The 23,550-nt window shown below is 41.1% G+C and overlaps 1 protein-coding gene across 6 annotated transcripts in view; it reads right to left on the bottom strand.

Annotated features, from left to right (window-relative positions):
- PALM2AKAP2 (PALM2 and AKAP2 fusion) overlaps positions 1-23,550 on the bottom strand; it is a 264,464-nt gene that overhangs the window by 78,622 nt on the left and 162,292 nt on the right. The window contains exon 1 of one of the 6 annotated variants that reach the window (XM_036403822.2): positions 13,647-13,664. The exons of 4 other annotated variants lie outside the window; for them this stretch is intronic. The gene's annotated coding sequence lies outside the window, so the exon portion shown is untranslated. Of the gene's footprint in view, positions 1-13,333; positions 13,410-13,646; positions 13,665-23,550 lie in introns of those variants that run through there. One more of the 6 variants, XM_036403821.2, reaches the window with a different exon arrangement.

Here is a 23,550-nt window from a genome sequence, read left to right as displayed (position 1 = left end):
TGAGGGGGCAGGTGACTACTGTCCCATGAGTCAGTGCAGATGTGGCACACCACATTTTCCCCACCCATGTCAATTCAGGCTGCATGGGTAAAGCTAGCAATTAAGAGTACAAAACAATTATTCTTCCTGACATCATTCCAGCCTCAGACCGTAAGAGCTTCCTTTCACCCTGCCTCTGCCTCACTGTTTTTCTTCAACCATTTCCCAGGCTTTATCTTGTGACAGTTTTGGCGTAGAATAATGCAAGTCCAGAATCACCAAAAAGGCTATATGTTTCAAACTATGAATATCTGTTCCACCAGGAGCCAAGGAATACCTAATTCTACCAGTGTAAAAGTCTGAACAAGCAATAAGCATTATGCTTGATTGTCCCATGCTGCAATAGGAAAAAAAAAAGCTGCAAATCTTTGAAGGCTTCTTTTTAATCTTCTGGGACTGGCTGGTCCTGCAGGCAGGGATACAGCTGACTTTTAAAAGCATAGCCACAAAAGTAAGAGTTAACCTAGGAAGCTGCAGTTAAGGACCTATCCACATGTTACCTCTTTCTGCTCTTCAGGCAGGGAGGAGGAGGTGACTTGTTACCTAGAGTTAAACCAAGACCTGTAGAAACTTCAGCCTGTCAATCACAACCATTGAAAAGGTTTTAGGTTTGAATTTTACTGGAACTAGTATGCAGAGACAAGGTAATTTTGCTCTTGGCTAGCACTTGTGAGCTCTGTGGTGCTTATCGGTAGCAATGCTGTCTACTGATCTACTGCTGTCTACTCTATCTGCTGTTTTTATTCTCTATCTTGTCTACTTGAGATTTTGGGACAGAAACTATACCTTATAACAGGTTTATATAATTACTTAAATCCTATTTTAAATCTTAATTAGGGATGTAACAAAGAACTATTAATAATATTCAGAGCAGCATTAATCTATCCCTGCTCTTTCACTTGAATGGTAACAGGAACTAGACCATCAGGGAAAGAAATTGAAGGCAATTTGAGTTTTGAGAGAAATGGCAGAACAAGAGCTTGGGATCTGCATAGCTGCAATAGCTTGGGTCTGCAGGAGATCCCAAGGAATGAGGAAAAGGTGGGATGGTGAGCCTACTTACAGTCTGATAAAGTAAAATACATGTACAGGACATCATAAAACTCAAACCCCGATGCTGAGCAAGTGTTTCAATAAAAGTGACTTCAACACAAACTAAAAGAGGGTAATGTCAAACCCTAGTTTAGGCATCTTGCCTGATAAATACAAAAATGGAATATACCCTACCCCACTACCACCCTTAAAAAGCATTTTTCCATTCCCTCAGTGGCAGTCAGGCAGGATCAGTAATTATCAAACTGTTTCATAGAGAGTGCCATAAAAGAGATTTCATTCTCACTGAACTGTAAAGTTAACCCGGGCAATCTCTGAACCTTCAGAAAGAGCTATCTTTTGTGAAAATTAACTGAACCGACTATGCTTTAAACTAAAAACAAATCAGGAATTAATTTTTCAATTCTGCACGAAACCGAAACCTTTAGAGTGACAGTTGTACCTTTAAAAGTTTTCACTAAGATCACATAATAATATCCTGAGGAAAACTAAAGCAACTTTTTTCCCTCTCAACAATATCAGTTCACAGCTGAACAACAGAAGGGTGGAGGAGGAAATTCCTTTATTCTCACCTTCCAAAAAAAAGTTCCTTTTCAGCAAGCTTAGTACAATGAGTTTGTCATCAATTGTTTGCAGGAAACATCTTACATTTTTTCCTTCTATGCAATGAGTTTAATCACAGAAGGCTGACTTAATTTTATAAAGAAAACAAGGCAAAGGAAAGGCAAAAGCTATGGTCACATAAGATCAGAAATCCCACCAATCTCAGTAAAAGAACCCACACAATGTTCACAGAAGATTCAAGCAATGTATAAACACAAGACCAGAGCACAACAAGAATAACAGCACATAGACAGCATTCCCATTTTATGCCTGGACTAACCAGAGTTTGTAGATACCTTTTTAATTTTATTGTTTTCATTTTATTGTTTAATTTAATTTAATTTTATTGTTAGCGAATAAACTACTTGGTCTGCAGCAACAATACTGCAACTGGCAAGAACAAGAATTCAAAAGCAAAAATTAAACTTTTAGTAATTTTTTAAGAGGTTTTCTAGTTTTTCTATAGCGAAAACTATTTCTGATGCAGCTTTTCCTGATGGAATACAAGCCAACTGCTGCTTTTCCATGTAAAGCTCTGATCTTTCTTTGAAAGAATCAACAATAATGCAGTAACACACAGTTGTTTGAGAAGGTTATATTCTAGAAGGACATAGAAAGGCATGGATGAATTGTGGTTTTGGCTGCTTAAATCAACCCCTGTATAAGCTTGTGTCAGCCCTGGGGCTTTACTGCCCCAAACCAGGGCACTGCTCCTAGTCTATCTTTTGGAAAGGCGAAGCAGCATTCTGGGAAGAGACCAGCAATAAGATGTAGCCTTCAAGGTGTCCACCAGGCTTCCTGTTCTGTAGGAGGGTTATGCATGCCATGTATACCTATCTGATGCTGAAAATGCAGATACAGGAGTATCAGCAAAGTGAAAAAGCTTTCCTGGTAACTGCATTCCAGGAAGGCCTTTGTAAATGCACGCAATATCTTAGGAGCAAATATATAATTCAGCCAAGCTGCCCAAGGTACAATGTGAGCAGTGAATCAGATGAAGGACTGTCATGGTGACAAGGATCAAATCTTTTACTCTGTCACACCACCAGATCTGTGTTAACTCTCCAGCAGCTCAGGCAGTTACCAACTCCCTGGTGCACAGCTGGCAGGAGAACTTGGGTCTGCTGACAAGATTCTTCTGTGTGCTCCCACCACTACTGTCATACATCACACTGCTTTTTAAACACACATCTCTCTGTGAGAAAGAAACTGACAGTATCAGTTGAACACTCAGACCTCTTCCCTGAAGAAAATGACTCAACCTTCCTCTCAACCTCACACAAATCAAACAGTGACCAGAAAAAGTTTGGTTATGTACACTTTACTCTTATATTAGGCTCTTGACACCCAGTGCCAACAAACACTTAGAAAAACCCCTTATGTAACACCAAAAGAAGAGAAGCAAACAAGAAACAGGCTAAAGGTGGAGGGAGGACCTGGGTTTTGCAGAACAAAAGCCCAGAAATTCATTAGTGAGACAGACATTGCAAATGTAACGCAGACTAGAAGATACAAGAGTTGCCCCCTCCTACTGAACAAGGGTCTGAGCCAATACCATTGCCCTGGCCAAGTTGACTTGCATGGTCAGATCCCTGAGCAGAGCTGCCTGCTCCAGGGCAATGATGCTACCCACCATCTCCTTCCCATCACAGATCTCGGGAGAACCAGGATCCTGCCCTGCCACTCCGAGGACAGCTGTTTTTTGCTGTTATCCTTTTAACAGCCAAACCAAAGAAACTCTGGCAACACTGTCACAGACTGTGGGAAACACTGAGAGAGACTAATAACATATTTCTCAGTTGTGTTTGTTAGCACAGAGGAAAATCAGAGGGTCTTCTCCTGCCAAGGCTGGGCCTTTGGCTTGAAGGATTTGAAGGAGGAGTAGCTTATTTCAGAACTTTTCAGAAAAGGTTATAAGCCTCAGCATCTGAACAAGAACAACAAAAGACTCAGAGAAGCCTTTCTTTCAGATTTGTCAGGTCTTTATAATACACTCTGAATCTAAATATTTTTGTTAGTTTTTAACTCTGCAGCCCAGGAAATATTTTAAAACTTAAAGATTAAAAAAAAAATTGCAGTTAACAAGTCCAAATTTGTTATCAGTGAAGCTGCTGTATAGTTACATAAAAGAGGATTTTATTGATTCCTGAAAACTGCAGAAGAGAAAAATTTGGTTTTAGTCTCTTGTGATATTTTTTCTATCATCTATGGTAAGCTCCATATCAAGCCCACATAATCAAAGTAAGTACAAATTAACTAGAAAATTTCAAATATTGTTCAATAGCATGAATTAACTGATGTCTAACAACAGAATATACACACAAAATCTGTTTCACCAAACCAATGCAAAATGTATCACCCAGCATCTAGTCCCAAACCTGAAATGCAACAGAGCAGCAGAGGCCTGTTTCCATACTGCCCAACTTCTTAAAATGCCTGAGGTCTGGCCTGACTAGGAAGAACCTAGAAATTTTGTGATCATGACCCTCTACAGTGGAGGTCTATTGCTGCTGGAGCCCACTGCCATTTTCTTGAGGAATTAAACAATCAAGTCCCTATAAAATCTTGGCATTGTGCCTAGCAAATTGAAGTCCTCCCGCTGTGAAACTGGGTCCCCTTTAAAGATGTCGGGCACACTATTTCAAACTCACATTTTTCACAATAAAAACTGCAAATTGTTCAGCGTCTCCTTTTTCCATTTATCCCCCTCCCTTTTGCTTCCAAAAGAAATTATTCATTAGATCCAGCAGCTGGAAAGATAATTTATATGGCATGATGCATTTCCCATCTGACAGATGACTAATGCCAATGGGATATTGGACAAAGCATCCATGTACACATGGGCCTTTTTACTACAGAGTCAGTTCCCATCCATAAGATACCCCTGTGTCCTGCTGCTACAATTCTACTGAAGTTCCAAATCCTCACCACTTAAGAATGCACAGCCAAAGAGCTGGTAAGTACCTGCAGAGGTAACTTGGCATGATGGTGTTCAGATGTTTAATGTTGACTCTCCCAGTCTGGACCAGCAGTTGTATCTGTGTCTGGAAGATACAAACCCTCAAAAAGGTTGTGTGAGCAGTGAACCGTGGCCTGATGTTTCACATTTTCTGCCGAAGTGTCACTATCTGCAATGCGTGGAACATTGAAGAGCAAATTCTTCAATGAAAGAAGACAAAACTGAGTGGGGCTCAACCAGAGCCCAGCCCTGTTGCTCTTCAGAGGTCATGCAGTGTAGCATGAGTGCTGTCCAGGTGTCACAGGCTGACACAGAGGAAAAGATGGCACAGGTTACACTGGTAGAAGTGGTTTAGTCTTTAATTATCTCAGATCCACTGCATCTGCAGATGAACGCTTCTCGACAATGCAACTTTGCCACAGCTTTAAATGCCATCTTGCTCTCCATTTACTGAATACTAGCATAAGTAACCTCCTCTCACTTTCTTTCACACTCACCACCATTTTTAATAGAAACTGAGCGCTTGATGTGACAAAACTTATGTACTTTTTTCTTTTTTGCCTCTGGGTTTCTTACCAGTATCTAACATGACAACAGACACAATCACACGTTACCATCTGCACCTGCAGGATTCCAGTTTTATTTTCCTTTCTGCAGAAACACATCCTGAAGACATGGGAAAGGGAATGCTTAAAAACATCATGTACGTACTCCTCTGCTCCCAAGGACATACATCCCAGGTAGGTGGTGATCAGTTGGTAATATCCCATTGGAAAAGTCCCTTTTTTGACAGTTCACTCTGCCAAGAACTTAGGGAGTTGGCTTGATTTCTCTTCAGAAAGCATGGATAATACAGAGTCTTGGAGCATGCAAGAGAACAGTCCTATCATCCTTTTCTTCCAGAAAGAAAACAAGTTTCCAGCAGGACACGGTTTAATACAGACCCTACCCAGCTCTCCACAAAGTCACATCCCTCATTCAGGCCAGCAAGATCCAGCAAGATGACCTGCCAGAGTCAACAAGAACGGTAGGCAAGGCGTGCCCAACAGCTGAACTTCTGGGTTTTCCCCACATCCCACTATAACCAGAGAAGAATAAAGCAATTTTGCTGTGGAACTGTTGCTGCTATACAAATGAAACCCCTGAATAATGGAGAAGCCTGGGGAATGAATGACAGTCAGAATAGCCTAAAAACATTTTATTCAGAGCAGAAGTTCATTTGAAAACAACATCTGACAAAAAGACAAGAGCAAAGGATTTCCCCACAAGAAACATTAATTCTATTGTAGTCTCTTATTTTCAGCACACTTCACCCTGAAAGATAGTTTGTCTCAGTCACCTAATATTTGGAAACCAACTCTACTTCTGACCACCAGCCCCCAGCCCCAAGAAATAAATGAAAAGTCAGTGGAATTAACTGCCACTCAGAGCTAAATTCTGGAGAGCCCTGCTCATGAGCTGATCTTATCACAAACTGGCTTCAGGACTGTCTAAATATGGCAGTAGCTGTTGTCAGCTTTCCAGTGACAGCTCCAAATGTGAGTTTTTTCCCCTAAGGGTGATCCTCCTAGAAATTTCAAAATTACCTGAGCTATCTCTGAGTTAATTAGATGGAAAAAGATTTTTCAAGAAGTTTAAGGGCTTAAAATATATCCCAAAATGCCAAAAATGTCAACTAATTAAAAGATATTTTTAATTTGAAGTGAGAACTATTCGCTAGAAGTCTGTCAATACACACTCTGAGCTGCTGTGCCATGCCACTTCTGTTCTCATAAACCAAGTTGATAAGCACATTTTATACATCAAAATGAGCATAAGCCTGGGCCTTACAAATGTATCCCTTTAGAAAGCCAAAGAGGCAACAGGACAGAGGTGTTTTGAGTGCCCATCAAAAATGCTGTTAAAAGGTTTCATTTTCAGAAAGTGAATGGGCACTCCTTCAGTCTATGTTAGTTCCTCTTTTAAAAAGTACACTTCAAATTTTAAAGAACTCCCCAAAAACTGCAGCTGCTGCTCTCCTTCCTCAGAGCTGCTGTTCAGAGATTCAGAGGAGACTCATATGGATTTGAGAGTCAGAGAGGAAGAACAAGCTTTCATTGGCAGTAATGTAAGAGGAAGGTAATATGTCTCCGACATTTTTAAATTAAACAAAGCCAGGAATTGAAACAGAAGAGTGTTAGTGAAAGTACACATTATAATGTAGTAATACAAGCCTTGTGGAGACTGGGAACATCAAATGGATGCAGGACAGGCTCAGGCACTTATCAAATCAAAGAACAGCATCTAAAGCCAGCACAGGTTCTTCTGTGCTACTCTTTAGATCTAACTAAAGTATCAAAATGGTTGGTTTGATTAAGCCAGTTTCCAGTGATACACTGACCAGTGTGTTCAGTATATGTACCGCTTTCACAACAGAAAAATACAGAATTGTCAAAGTTTTACTGTTGTTGTTCTGAGGGCCTTTTCTAAACTAAATGAATATACGACTCTATTAAAATACTGAAAATACACAATCAAATGGAAAAGTCAGACCATAACTTTGGCTAACAATTTCTCTTTTTAATGATTGCAACCAGCAGCAGGAGCAAGGAACAATGAAGAACTGGATCAGTCTCTGCTCTGCCGAGCTCAGCCAAGCCCTGCCAGAACAATTCTGCTGGGAACCTGCCCTGGTGTGTCCCTGTCTCAGCCCCACATTGTGTGAAACAACATGGTGTTGAGGCCTGAATGTTTTTGAATTCTCATGGCTACATTTCCTACTAATGCACCTGGTCCTCCAGATCTTCCTTGATATTTTGGCCATAGTCATCCTCTCCTAAGTGCAAGCAAGCTGTGCCAGTAAGACATGTATTGAAAACATAGGGACAGTCAGCACAAGCCACAACGGTTTGTTCACCTTGCATATACTTAGTTTTAAAATCAGGTTAAATGACTCTCTGGGTTTATTGATAGTAGTTCCCACACCAGCATGTGGGTTCTCAAGAGCACTGCCAGCAAAAACCTCTTCTTGCGCTCACTCTTGGGGCAGGGTAGCAGCTAATAGGGAACTCTAAAATTGGAAATAAATGACCTATTTCTGAGGAAAGCTGATAGAATAACATTTAAAGGTTAGAGGTTGGCTTCACACTGTCTTCCTTACAAGGCTACAGGAGTACTGTGATACACTCCTAACAGACCAGAATTAGAGAGACAAAAGATCTGTACAAACCAACTCAACAACTTTAACAAAACCAATCTTTACTGCTTTACTTGTGCAAGCTTTATTAATACATGTACATCTATTTAATTAGTTTGCCAGTAGAGTTTGGTGCAGGATGCTAATACAGGTGTAAATTTCATCTCATTCCTTTTTCTGGTCTGTCATCTTCCTGAAACCTGCCCTAGAAGGGCAATTAGGAAAAAAAAAAAGGGAAGGGAACTTCTTAAAAGTGAAGCTTTTGCAAACATGGGTGAATCTTGTTTGTATATTAGCAGCTCTGTTAGGGATTTCTTCTCAACTGGCACTACTAAACTTGCTCCACATTTAATGAGATATAGAAATAGGGCACTCCAAGCATGTATACAGATGGAGCTGTATTTTTCCCTGGAGTGCTGGGGAACAAATGGCTGTTATTAAGCTCAACTCAAACAACCCTGGTGTCACTGTCCTAGAACACGAGGCATAAGATGTCCACTTGAATTCTGGGGTTTAATGGTTAAAAAATAAGATCCCTGTTCTCAAGTATCAGTCCCTGAGAAGAACTGTTAGAAGGAAGCTCCATGTCCTCAGATGCATCTGCACCCAGGCACAGTCATAACGACTTAGTAACTCAGTGATTGAAGCAGTGGTGTTTGTGGGTTTGGTGGTGTTTATTTATCTGCTTGGTTGGTTTTGTCTGCTTGTTTGTTTTGGGGTCTGTTTGTTTAAGTGAGTATAATCCTAATGTGCCACCAGTTTAAAGGTATTTGAAAATTAATATGACAGAAGATTATTTTTTTGCACTATTTTGTTGAAGTGGTCAACTTTAATGGATAGAAAGGGACTAAATGAGACGCATAAAAGTCACCCTTCCCTGCCAGTACTACACCCACTACACCCTTAAAAAATTTTCCTGATTCATGCATGAATTATACTAACAGATGTTGCATAAAATAACACAAAAACATGTAGAATAAAGCTGGTAAAACACAGAGAACCCTTCCCTTCTGAGGTACATATGGTGATGTGAATTTAGTAATTGATACAGACAGTTTTGTGCTCTTTTCCCCTTTTGAATCCAGAAACACAGAAGAACAGGAAAATTATGATGCCCAGAGCCCCAAAAGAAATTATTGCAACCAAGAGATTCTAGAGAAAAAAAAATCCAGAGCTTTGGAAGCATTCTTTCCCCCTGGATCATGATTCATCTCTTTAGTCAATTAGATAAAGATGGAAGAAAATTCCAAGATGAACAGGATACACTTACATGATTCAGTAGCACATACCAAAGTTTTCCCTAGAGCTTGTGCATGTCTTTTAAAGCAATATTCCTAACCTTTCTAATAGATGTAGATATGTTTTGGAGGAAATCTGATTTATTTTAAATACAATATTGTTTTTCTCTATTATTAATAAGGGATTAAATAAATAATTCTCTTCCAGTATAATACCTAGGGAAAACTCTCATTTTCACACTACACTGCATGTAAGTCTCACACTGAGCAATGCAACACTTGAGTCTTGTTACAATACAGTATTTTAATAACACTTCTGAGGAATTATTCTGAGGATACAGTTTTCTCCTGAAGATCCAGTATCTTACCATCATCAAATAAACAAAAAGTGAACTTTGAACTCTCATTAACTATAAACTTAAATAAAACAATCTATTTTTAAAATTAAGGATGGCATGATTTACAGTTATAATGGATTAATGAAGGTTATTCACCACCAAAAATAAGAACAATAATTTGTGCTGATGACCCAGAATTTTAATATGAAAAAAATGTATCCTCTTTTTTGTTAATTCTGTCATAATACCAGAAAAGTCAAGCGCTATCTATGTTATTACTTGGGAAACAAGCCTGCAGTAGCAGCTGAAATTACAGTTTCAACTTAGTGAGTTTGAGTGAAAATTATGGAAAAGCCCTGAAGACTGTCCAATGTAGAGAAGAAACAAGAATTCTGTTGTACAGGTAAAAAACTTTGGCACTGATGATTCACACTTGTTTTTTGGGATGGACTAAGATACATATGTGATCTCCTGAAGTTGTTGTGTGCGACATGTATTTTTTAAAGCTTTGTACACATTTCAGTACTGAATAACCATGACTCTTAACTGATGACAGAAAATACTGGAAGGGCCTTCATCTTAATCAATATCTAGATTCCTGCAGTCAACTTCAATGACTATGAAGACTGGTTACCATAAGGTATTCAAAAACCCCCCGAATTCCCAATCTGACTCTGTGAAAATGTTTCCCATTTAGCATAATATGGGATAGTTAATGTTACCAACTACAAGTGAACATCTGTTCTTGTTAGATGGCTGAGATGGAAACTATTCCTAACTGACTTACCCCAAGAGGAAGACTGCAAGGTTTGCTTCCTCACTGGAGACTAACCAGCAGAATCATTCTCCAGGTCCCTCCCTATCAAGCTGTACTGTGAAATACATTCTTAGCAGCAGAAGAATCCCAGATAGGAGAGTTCAAAGATTATGGACTTTGCTAATTTACCGGAGCAATGCATGCCAAAGTCTTACAGTTAGTTCAGCAGATAAGACTTAAAATTTTGGAGATGTAGAAGAAAAAGAGCACCACTTTGACGTATGGCTCAAAGAAAACTACATAAATTATAGATATAACGGCATCTGTTGGCATTCATTCAGTGCTGCTGCTATATTTCAAAATTAAGCCTAATTTTATAGAACTGCACTCTAGTGGTCTAGGTCAGCAATCAACTTAAGAACATTCCTCTACAAGACCAATGCAATATTTAGGTAAGCTGGCATCATCGTCAATTAACAGGCCAGCTTTTTTTTTCCACAATAATTTGAATGCCAAGCCTATCCACATCAACTTCAATGGACTTGGTCCTAGTGGGTGGGAGTATTGGAAAAGACTTTTCCTCAATGAATTATCTGTCCAGAATTTCCTATGGAACCTTCATTAAGTTTTGGTATTGAAACAAATAATAAAAAAATCCGCCTAAAAATGGGAAATAGGCAATGAAAATTGTATCAAAATTACACAGAATTCAGGCTGAACTCTAGCCATCCAAGAAACAGGGTGCACATGAGAACAAAGATCTGCCCCTTCAGCACAGCCTGCTTGAAGAGACAGCTGCCACAGCTTTTCATTTTTTAAAGGGGGGTAGGAGGAAGAAAGAGACCATTTGGTAGCTTGAACAACCCTCTTTATCCCACAGCCATAAATGTACTGCCCATCAGCTGAAGTCAGAACTGCCTGAGAATCAGTACAGCAGCACATGAACAAGAGAAAAATCACACTGTGAATAGTGACAATAGGGACAGTTCTGGATGATGCTTTATGTAGCTCTTCTTGTCTTGCTATAAATGGAGTATCAATAGTAGTTGCTAAATCAGCAGGTGTTTCCAGTAGCAAAAGTGAATTTTGACGTTTAGACAAGACAAACCAGCCATGAATCAAATTATCTTATGATCAAAGTACACATCAAACTGCTCAGTATTCTGCTGGCTGTATTTTTCACTCTGTAAGTCATATGATCCTGTGTTCTTAACTCTAGCCAAAACTGTGGCTGAAGTCACAGGAGTTTGGAGTAATTTAAAAGGACTGCACACATCCCTTGTACAGAAGCTGCACATCCACAGTGAAGAGAAATAACCATCAGTGGCCACAAGACCTATTTTTTTACTGGCACTATTACAAAATATCTATAAATATGGCTTAATTTACTTAAGAGCTCACCTGGGACTTGTACTCTTTGGACAGCTAGGAAAACTAATACAAAAACAAGGAATCAGTTCTCAAAAGCCAGCATCTGTATGTAACATTTTAGATTTCTCAACACTTATTTTGGCAGAGGCTTCGGCAGGGCAGCAAATGGACTGGCATTCAAATATAAAATGAAGATCAATCGATAAAAAACACTTAATACTGAGTGGTCAGAAATGCTTGCAATGAATACACTTAAATGAAAACAATTTCCGCTGTAACTTCTGCTGTGTGCAGAGACATAAAAACTGTGATCTAAAGACATGAAAAAAACTTGTATTTCTTAGGGAAAAAAACAGTCACACACTATAACAGATGCTGATATATACATACACAACTTCTTTGGGTTCCTGAGGCTGCTGAGATCAGAAAATGTAATTGTGAAATTGAAATAAATCCCTGCCAGATAGGCAAAACCTCTGCAAAACACTTACACAGCATGAATACAAATTGACATACCAGAGCTATGAGACAATGCTAGAATCAGAGAATATCATTACAACGTTGAACTGCTAATCACCGCCTATAATAAAACAAGTTTATTTCATTGTTAAAAATCACAACTGGGGGTATATGCTCTGTCTCTTCTAACAGCAGGCTGGTACTTGCACCTAATGTACATCTTCTGGGACCTGACAGGCAATTCATCTTAAGATAAAAACCTAACTTCAGTGTGATGACTGCTCTTTAAGGCTAATGATTAATGTCATCAGGAACTCAAACACTGGTATACCCACAATAGCTGCCGGCCTGCTCACCTCAGTAATAATTTCAATAACTTTTTTTCAGAGACACCAGTGTTTCGGAAGTTTACACTGCAGTGGTCCTCAGCAGAGGCCAAACAAAAAAGAAAAAAAATATTTAAAACTCATGAACTCGCTTTGCTGTTACAGAGGAATCTAAAAATAGAAATACTTGGAACAAAGATACAGGGGATTTTCTGTTCAAAATGGGGAGTCCAGGAAAATTTGAGATCGCCATAAAAAACACATGCTGATTAAAAAATAATTACGTCACAGGTTTCTCAGGCTCTGGCTGAACCCCCTCCACACGCCCCCTCCGTGCCCACAGCCCGCTCGTCTCCCAGGCACAGCGGCGGCCCCGGGAGGGCGGCGGAGTCCCCGGCGGGGGCAGAGCCGCCCCAGCCTACCGACACCGGGGGGATGCGGGCACGGACCCGGCGGTCACTACGCGGCCCCCCACGCCGGCGGAGCTCCCGGCAGTCCGCCCGGGCCGTGCACGCCGGGGCATCCCGCGGGGCTGGCGGGCACGCCGCGCAGGACTGCCCATGGCAAGGCTAGAATTGTCCCCCTTCGGCATCCCCTCTTTCCTCCTGGCCTCTTCCCTTCCTCTCCGCGCATCTGCATTCTCCTTTCCTCTTCTCCTCTCTCCCTCCCCGCGATTCCATCTTCCCTTTTCGCTTTTCCCCTGCCCTTCCTCGCACCTCTACCGACAGACCGTCACCTCCCCCGCCGCGCCCTGCCTATCCGCCCTCTCCCCTCTCCCGCTCGCAACCCGCCGAGGGCCAGCTCGCCGGCGCCGCAGCCACCGCCGCCTCCCTTCCCTCCGCGCCGGGAGCCGCTCTCTCTCTCTCTCTCTCTCTCTCTCTGTCTCATACACACACACACACACACACACACACACACACACACACACACACACACACACGCGCGCGCGCAGACAGACAGGCAGGCAGACAGAAAGACGCCGCGCGGACGCGCGCATCCCGGCGCTCGGAGGTACCTTATCCAAACCGCTCCCGCTCCTCGGGCTCGCAGCGTGCGCTGCCAGCTCCGCGCGCAGCCCCGGCTCGTCGGGTCCCCCTTCCTCCTCCTCTTCCTCCTCCTCTTCCTCCTCCCCACCTCCCTCCTCGCCCGCCCCCTTCGCCGACGCCGAAAGAGGGGGGCAAAGCCGCCGCCCGCCTCGTCCCGCTCCGCCCCGCCCCGCCCCGCCTCGTCCCGTCGCGCCCGTCCCGTCCCGGCCCGCGGGGCGATGCGCTCCGTGCGGAGGCTCCGCGGCCGCCCCTGCGGCCCCCGCCCTGCCGCGCTCGGGTTACCCTCCGCCTGCGAGCCTCTCCTGTTACGATGCCCGCGGCGGGCGGGAGGGGAGGGAGCCGGGACCGGGGGGGGGCCGAGCCCCGTCGAGAAGGAAAGGAACGCGGCCCCGCGGCTCGCCTCCGGGGAGTGCACGGGGCGGGAGCTTCACTCCGCCGCCAGCTCCGGGGGTTTCCAAGCCGCGGGTTTCGGGCTGTTTTCTTTTTGTTTGGTTTTGGCTTGATTTTCTTTATTGGTGTGGGGGTTTTTTGGTTTTTTCTTTTTCTTTTTTCTTTTTTTTTTCTTTTTTTTTTTTAATAGGTAGTACTGCTGTCCCGGACTTCTTCAATGTTGCCTGCATCCCAAATATGCTTGCAAGGATTCCCATTGATGTGCTATTCTTCCTATGAAGAAGCTCTGCCTTTTATTTCTTGTTTCAATACCAGCTTAATTATCCCCTCAGCTCCTGTGCTGGAGATGAGGAACAACTAACCCTTTCTTTAAGCTGGAGATGGGAACAATTAACCCTCTCTTAGACCTGCTCATGGGTTTGTAGATCTCCACAGTAATCTCTATACATCATTACATTTCCTGGCTGAAGAGTTGTAGGTTACTCTCACGGGGACCTTTGTTCACAGACAGTTCTGTACCTCCTAGTGGCCTTGATGCACTCCTGAGCATGACCCTGATCTAACAGATCTAATTTGAGTTGAAGAAATACACAGGATTTAAGATGTGATCAAAGCACGGATTCATACAGTGGTACAATGATATTTTCCTTGACAATACTTCATGAGGATCTTCTGAGCACAGGAGGTGATGTTTCTATGGCCTGTCATAACCCTGAGACTTTACTCATGCCAGCTCAGAGCCCACCATTTTTAATGACTGTTTGTCCATGTGTGTTATTTTACATTCACCTGTACTGGATTTCTGATATTGAACATTCAATCTCATAATGTCCAGATATAATTCTTCACAATCTTTCCTCTTATTACTGCCAAATAATTTCATTTTGATGAACTTTGCTATTTGACTCCATTCCCAGGAAAGGCATGAGTACATTGAACAGCACACATTGCAACACTGACTCTTGCAGAACTCTACACCAACCAGCACGTCCCTCCATTGTGAGAACTGGTGATTTATTCGTGTACTTTGAATTTTATCTTCTAAGCAATTACCGAGCTTAGAAACGCTTTCCCTCCTGTTGTTTTCTCTGCTTAGTCTCCTTAAAAGCCTTTGTCAAGAACCTTTTAGACACCCAGTCTGATATGGAAATTAGATCACCCTTATCCACGTTTTTGTTTACCTTTTCAGAGACCTCCAAAAGGTTTGTTTAAGGCAGGACTTTACAGCAGCAATGTTGACTCTTCTCAGATAGATTGCAGTAAGTGTCCTTTAGTTCTAGCCCAATTAGCATCTCTGTATTTGGACAGTACAGGCATGAGGTTTGCAAACCTCTAGCTCTTCAGTCTGTATTGAAGTTTAGTGTCACATTTTCCACCTTCCACTCTTCAGTTGCCAGTGTTTTAAATGGGAAGGTACATGCTGTTGCTGATAATTCAGCTGCTGCATTCTCTGTTGAGAACTCAAGGACACAGATGCTCACACAGAGGCATGGTTGCTACCTGAACGCTGTGTGATAATGAAAATTATTTGTAATAAAAAGTAATGGAATAAGGAAACCGAGCCATACACATGTAAGTGCAGACATGTAAGCTGGTGCTATAACTGTAAGTAAGAAGCTATCCTAATAATCAACTACACCTGGCCACAACCCTCTTTGCAAATGTATGGGTCTAAAAACATGCAAGAGTATGGTACAGACAAAACCCCACCAAGGTCTTTGACCAGGGAACTGTCTGCCATTCTCCCTACTGGCAGCCATCTGTTTTCTCTTTCTCAGACTCTGCTGTAAATTCTCTGGACAAAGGATGGGCTTTTTAATGAACATTTTTTACTTACCACCTGCATGGGGCACAGGAAGGAGGAAGAGAGATCAGCTCTGTACAGGGGTGTTTCAGCTGCACCATCTAGGAATGTCCCTAGGAATGTCTGCAATGCAGTTATCTGCCCAAAGACAGGACTCCTAGCCTCTGTCCTTCTAGGATAAGGTGCTGGAATCACAATGTGTCCTCATTCAGCCTATTTGCAGAGAGCAGGCAGGGAACAAAGGAAAGCTGCACCTGTGCATGGACATGCATTGCTGATCCTGCCCTGCAATCATCAAAGTCTGTGCTCCCACAGGTAGGCATGCCATCCAAATGGCAATATGGGGATATGGAGTAAAGAGGAAAAGGAGCATGGGGGTTGCATCCTTTTTGTATGTTTCACAGGTCAGACCACCCTTTATTTGGTTTTTAGGAACTTCAGCTGCTAGAAATAGAGTAAGGCAGTTATTGGAAGGGAAGAAGGGAAATAAATTAGTGATTTTTGCTTGTGGAAACCTTCAGAACCATCCAGAAAAGTCCCCTCCAGGCCTCAGAATCATAATTAAAATAAGCAGTGTCAAGTATCATGCTTGCTAAGAGCCCCATGTTTTGGAGAGACTGGCAGTAGTGGACTGTGGAGGAAACTGTGGAAACCAATGATGCTACATTGGGAATTTTAGAGCTCCTCTTCCTCTATCTTATTGTTCCAACAATTACCTTCTGCCCCTTTCCTGCTTTCTGGACTCATACACGATTGGACCAATGCATGTGACCGCAGCACAGATTTTCTTCCATTAGGTAAAGCAATATCACAAATGAGACTGATGCAGTTAATGCTCTGTAATTTTTTTACAGCATTACAGAGAGCTCCAGGTAGCGGAAAGGAGCAAATAATCTTTGCCAGAGTGCAGTCTTTCTTTACTTTTACTGTAATGTTAAAATACCTTTACCTAAATAATGAATTGCAAGATCAGTTGGTATTGTCCTAAAAACTCTGAAAGGAGGAAGAATATAAAGATAGCTGCATTAACCAAATATTTGTCAAGAAAGATAGTTATTTTTAACACTCACATGACAGTTCCTCACTTGTCATTCTATTTCAGGCCTGTTTTATGTGCTTGTGAACTAAAAAGGTGTTATACCTAGTATCACCTCATTCCTCCTCCAATGACTGACCAATTTACATCCCAAGACTGTGCTGAACATGTTGGAAAAATTGACAAAAAAAGATCCTGATATTAATGTGGCGTCTTGGAGAACATCAAGGAGCTGCAACTGCGTATCTGAACTTCTGCTTGCAGGGGACTGCAAAACTGAGGATGCTTTTCTACTTCTGCAGCCTGTAGACATGAAGACTAGTGCCACTGAAGTCAGTGGCAACAGCAGATGCTCAACATCTCTGACAACTGGGCCACGTGCTTGTGTGAGACCTTGTTATTATACAAAAAGGCTCTTATTCCTGCTCTTTTTATCTCTGCCATATAAACTGACCTAGTTTGCAATCTGCCTCTGTACAGATGTGTGCCCTTCCATGGACAGAAAGAGGATGGAACCATTTCCAACAAAGAGTGCCTGGAGTTAGAAAGGGGAAGAGACACAGGGCAGCTCAGGATGGGGAGATAAAGAGAAGGAAATTAAAGACAAAGATGTTTGGAGGAGAGGAGAGAAAAATAGGGAGTGAAAAGAGTGAAGCTGTATCAGTATCTGCTGCTCCTCCTTTATTCAGGAGACAGAGGAGTTACTCTGCTTTTGGACCTTGTCAGTACAGGAGAGCCTGGTTTCAGTGAGGCAGATTTTTTTATTGTTATGCAGTGGACCTTCAAATGGAAAATAATTTGAAGAGGTTACCTCTTCCTATTATAAATTTTTTCAGGTTGCTCTTTACAGCCCAGCACGCTATTTGTGTTCTCTATGAACTCTAAAAGGTTCTGAGAGTAATGCAGAACAAAGAAAGGAAGGAAAATACTGTGGTAATGATGCTGAATATGCCAGGCACTTTTATAACATTTATTAAACGAAATGCAGTCCAGAAAGGTGATGCTTGATATGGTAGCCTCCACACTGACTTCTACTGAATATGAAAAATGAGTTTTGCTTGGGATGCAGATTTTTAAGTGTCTTAGACTGACTGTCAGAAATGCTGTGATTAGAATAATTTTCCTTTTATTGTGGTTCTGGTTATTTCTCTGACTGAAGAAAAACATGGGGATGAGCTGGATGAGGGAATTCACTAGCTTGTAATGATGTGTGTGAGATGAAAATGGTACTTCAGTGTATTCTCTGTGCATTTATAAAGCTAATGAATGCAGAGATCCACCAGACAGTTAGCAGAAGAGCTGTAGGAAATTTAGGGGTCACATTCATAAATGCTTTATATTCAGTTCAGGGATTATATGTTGTGAATTACAGAGGCCGGGAGCTGCTGGTAGAGAATTGACTGGAGATCCCTGTTCTATTTCTGTCATTGCTGTTGACTTGTGATGTGACTGAAGGCAAGTCACTTCCCCTTATTTGTCTGTATGAGTTGATGAGTTTTAGGATAGGGACTGCTGGTTAGTGGGAACGGTTAGTAGGAGCTGGCAAAACATAATAGGACCTCAGCTGTGGTTAAGGAGTTCAAATAGAAAAAGTTCATACATAGAATGAACTTAAAAATTCCTTTCTGAAGTTATTCACCTGACTTACAGGCTCATTTACACACATCTATTATGTGGTGGAATAGCTTGGCAAGATCTCTATCAGCCACTCACTACATGAGTAATCTCATTGACTTAAATGTGACTCCTTGAGTGAGTAATGTTTTAGTATTGGCTCCATAAACTGTCTGAGTCACCATCAGCATACAAACTACGTGTGCAAGCAACCCTGCAAGCACTTACCACACAGTATAGTGTCTTTTACTGCAAGCAGCTCTGTCACCGAAGTAATACCCAGCAGTAACTGTTTCTGTCATCTACACCCACGTGAAAAGGTACTCTAGGCAAGTTTCTCTGGCACCATGTTCTCTTCAATGCATGGGAATTGTTAGTTTCCCTTCACAAGAAATCCAAATAAGCATTCAGTACCTGTAGTATTGTAAGGAAAAAAAAATCTATTTTATTGCAGCTTTCAGGAATTCCACTGCATAACCAACTCATGGATCTTCCCTCCTTGTCGAAAATACAGTCAATGCAAATCTGGAGCTGTAAAGTTTCACTTAAAGTCCTTTACAGTCTTATTTCAGCTAGTGTTTCTGCTTTGATTTCTCCTGCCTTATCTTTGTCTGATTTTACCCCTGTCCACAATGGCCCCTGTTTCTTTCCCCTATTGTGACTTCCCCTTTGTGACTCTTTTCAGTCTGCTCCTTTTCCTAAGGGTAGAAAAAAATTCCATTCAGTACTATCCCTCTTTTATTCTACAAACCCCTCTTTCTACTCAGCTTCATCAATAACACCAATACAAGGCAGTCCTTATAGATGTTTTGCCATGTCCATCTTGCCTGATTGAGCCCGATCATCCTCAGGCCAGTACATGAATCTCTATGTATTTTTCAAATTACTGTCTCCATAGGAAGAGCCATATCAATATAGCAGTACTTGTTACCACAGCCTTACATATTCTACACTTATATTAACTGGTGGGGCATGATAAACATGGACTACAGTACTGCAACAATTATGTACAGTTGCAAATTGTTCCTGTGATAGAGTGGGCATAGCGAAAAAGATTTAAAGAGCAGTCATTATTTTAGAAATAGGGAACCTCTGTAACTCTTCTATACAATACTTCAATAGCATATTCTCACAAAAAAGCATTTGTTTGTGAACTAAAGAGCTTGATCCAAAGCCCAGTGGAGACTCTTCCAATGCATTCAATAAGCTTTGGATTAAGTCCTTCCTGAGGAACAGATGCAGCCTTTTATTCACTACCAGTGGAACAATAAAAACAACAAGACAAAGAATAAAGTTGTCTGCAGAGAATAAAGCAGTGTTGTCCTGCAGCAGCTTAAATAAATTAGGCTCTATAGTTAAAAGAAAGTACTGTAGAGCTGGTCAAATTGTTTGTGTAGGTAATTCACAAAATGAACAGTCCAGAAATGTTTAAGTATCTACACATAAACACCCATACATAGTGTTATTTCACTGATTATTCAACGTTGCAGTATTTGCAAAAACTGAGTTATTAATATAACTATGAATTCCAGTAGTTCAAGCAAAGATAACACAGAAATAATTTGTTGCCGTTAGTGATCAAAACTGTGATGGAAGAAGGAGCTGGAAGTTTTTTTATGCCATAGCTCTTAGAGGGTTCCAAAATGTTTACTGAGACCTGGACTTGAGACAGGCTTTCCTTTAGTAAGTTTATCTCATTCAACATAATGATTTCTTATCTGGCCCATGATGTTATCAAAATGCAGGCAATAATGGGTGCTGATGTGCAGAGACCTCTCCTGCCCCTGCAGGAAAAACTGGGGCCGGAGTCACTCCAGGAAAAAGAGTCTGATAAGGGAGATAAGGAACTGTGGGAGATACAGGAGAGCGGACTAAAGTAAAAGTGACAGCAAACAAGAGGAACAATTAGCAGAAATTGAGCATTAGCAGAAACTAAGCGGGGTGGGAACTTGGGACTTGCAGCAGAGAAAAAATAGGAAGAGAATGTAATCAGATGCTTTCAATAGGCCTGTGTAGATCTTGTGAAGAAATCTAGTGAGAGAGAAAGAGTGAAAAGTATGTTAGAGAAAGAGTGAAAAATATGTTTTTGTAACACCTGCGTGGATTTCAGTAGAAAGTAGAAATTGGAAAAGAAGCCTGATTAGAATAGATTGCAGTCATAGCAAAAAATGCTCTTCAAATGAATATGTGGAGAGACACAAGGTGGATTTTGAAAGAAATGTCAATGGAATTTGAGGAACTGTTAGTGCCTGGGACAAGAAAATGTGATGAGCATAAAAGGACATTACACAAAACTTTAACCAGGAAAGGAAAAAGAGAATCAAAAGCTGATGACTAATACTACACTAAGCAACTTCTATAATTATTAAAAACAATAACATTTAAACTTTACCTGCTCATATTGCAGGTAAATATAGCCTTTTCAGCTCACAAGTAGCAACCTCCAAAACAGGTCAGTTTTCTTAAATTCTGTACATGTAATTGCTAGGCAAAGCCAACACAGTAGTTACTTCTGTTCCAAGAATGAACTAAATGGAGAAAGGCATATTTTGTCATGATATCTTTTCCTGGAGCATTACCATAGATGCGCTCTGACAATAATGGAGAGAAATCCTTCTGCTTTTGCTTTTACTCCTATATGGGGAATTGTCAGCCTCCAGTGACTGAAATCCCTACTACACCGAACATCAGGACCCTCTTCCCATACTCCCAACATTTTCACATTTATGTTGCTACAATCTTAGGGAATGGTCCTGCAAATTCTCGACCTTTCAATCTCCTGAGTTTTGCACATTGAAGTGCTAATCTTCAGCAGTTAAACTGCCTTCTCAACACACTTTACCAGGCCCTTGCAAGAGAAAAGCTGGATGCTTATTCCTTCTAGTGCTATTGCAAAGGTGTTAAATGCCTCCAACTGGAATGTGTCATGTGTCATCTGCTGCATAGTGGATGGCAACACTAGAAATGACTGAGAAAACCAAGACTACCTAAAAGTTCTCAGAAAATCAGAGACAAATGGATAATATTTCAAAGAAGCGGATCATAGTTCAAAGAAGAAATTTTTGTCTCATAACTAAGAATATGTTTTTTCACCTCAATAAAAGTATCATAGCTTCCTAAAGATGTGTCCTTTTCTTGAATTAGAAAGGAAACAGGCCCAGTGACCAAACCTATGGTTAGCTGAAGGACTCGCTGTGCCTGCAGTAAGCTAAGGTCTTAGCTTCACTGTGTTTTCTGATCATCAGAAGTGCAATCAGGCAAAATGAAGCTATAATAAGATGATATGAGAACCTGATAATAGTCTGATAATAGGTCTGCTGATTAAATACACACTCTGCACTATGAAACTGAAACTGATGTGCATGTTAATGTCTAACTCACTGTTGGAGCAGGCAATCTTATTTGTCTTTGGATATGGAGGAAAGGGGGCATGTTACACAGGTCCACAGCTTGACAGTGTTGTTACTCAGCTTAGACAGTTTCCACGCAGAGTCACAAAAATAAGACTACAAAGCCAGGGGTCAAACATAATGTTTGATCACTTTGAATGACTGATAAGTCTCTGGTTTCCCTCAGCAATGTTGCCTGTCTCCATGATGATACAAAGATGCAGTCGAGAGCAATTAGCAGAAATAACTGGGAATGAACTCTTAGCTGTGTGCTGTGACATGCGGTTCAGTAACGCAGATGAATTCTCCTCTCCATCACCCTGCCCAGCTCTGCTGACTTCAGCATGAGGTAAGCTTTGGACAGGACCAGGGATGGACAGTGCAGCTTGGGAAGGCAGTGATGAGAACAGGCAGGAGCCAGCTGGGGAAAGCATCAGTTGCAGAAAATAAACTATTTTCCTCCTTGAAGTTGGCTGGTACCTTGCCTCTGTGTTTTGCTGCATACTGTGAGTGAATTTCAGAAGTATCTGATCATGGTGGGCATAGCAGCAAGACATATCTGATACTCCCTGAAGAGTCAGGAAGAAGGCTTACACATTGAAAGATCCCAATCATCCCAGATGACAGGGATTTTTGCTGTCTGGTCTCTCAATGTTCATATACTTGTACTATGCAGAAAAAGCATTTCCATTATAAACTGATACAGAATGCTGTAAAATATAAAAGCCTCTGCCATTTTGGGTCACATGGAAAGTTTTCATCCACAACACATTTATGGCAGCAGGACAAGAGGGAGGATGAGGGGAAGGGGCTTGAATTGTTTTTTTTTTGTTTGTTTGTTTTAAAGTAGCAGCACTATGAAATTAATGATTTTTCCCATAAATTTCTGGACTCACTTAGGTTCTTTGGTGATACAATATTTTATAAAACCAATGAAAAAGAAAATTAATGTTCTATACTTCTGATAAAGTATGACCCCAAAATATTAGCAATGAAAGATAAATTCAGCCTACTGCTGATGTTCTCCATGGCCCTAAAGGTTTTGTTGAAATTAGAAGTCGTCCACCAAGATAACCATTCAATCTCCTGTACAGCAGTATTACAGAAAACCAAATATTGCTCATGTACATCTTCTTCCTTCTTGCCAGTCAGCAGCAATAATGGTGGAAATATAAAGACAACCAGCTGCAGTTTATGCTACTCCCACACACATACACTTTTTGAGCAAAAGCTGCAAGAATGGCTCAGTAATAAGTTACACTGTATTCTGAACCTGCACTCTAAAGAGAGCTGCAGGCATAACAGGATGCAACAATGCAACAATGAAGAGGCAGCATTTTGCTATTTAGAAATGTAGGAAGAAACATAAAAAACCCCTCCATGATTACTCACAAACTTTGTCTTGTTCAACAATAGGTCTAATTTGGCTTGTTCAGAGCATGTTACATGGAATGGCTCTTAGGGAGGACTACAAATTCTCCTTCTGGTGAGGGAGAGTATTCCAAGTGTAGCACTTGTTTACTGATCCATATCTTGTCCTCACTGGCTATGAATATCATTATCTATTTGATGTAAGAATTTTCTACACTTAATTGAAAGCTACACTAGTTACCATTTACTTGAACCATACAGTCAATAGCACAGTCAGGACCTATGTGTAGCTTGTTGTGTCTTTTTTAATAGTTCATTAAAGGGAAGGGAACTTTATGACAGCCCAGGCCTCCCCTTGGAGTAAGTTGTTTGTTGAAAATAACACAAATATGAGGATTTCACTTTCTTGTTTCTATTAATTGAAAATATTATTGAAACAATACTGCAACTAGGTGTGCATAGATTATTTTTGGAGTGGATCTAGAACTGATAATTTTCATATATGCAAATAGCATTGCCCATTTGACATTTTAACAATAGAAAGGACAATCATTTTGGATATCTCTCTCAGCAAACTTGGAA

The sequence above is a fragment of the Molothrus ater genome, chromosome Z (assembly GCF_012460135.2).
Source record: "Molothrus ater isolate BHLD 08-10-18 breed brown headed cowbird chromosome Z, BPBGC_Mater_1.1, whole genome shotgun sequence".
Taxonomy (NCBI): domain Eukaryota; kingdom Metazoa; phylum Chordata; class Aves; order Passeriformes; family Icteridae; genus Molothrus; species Molothrus ater.
This window is presented reverse-complemented; position numbering and strand designations above follow the sequence as displayed.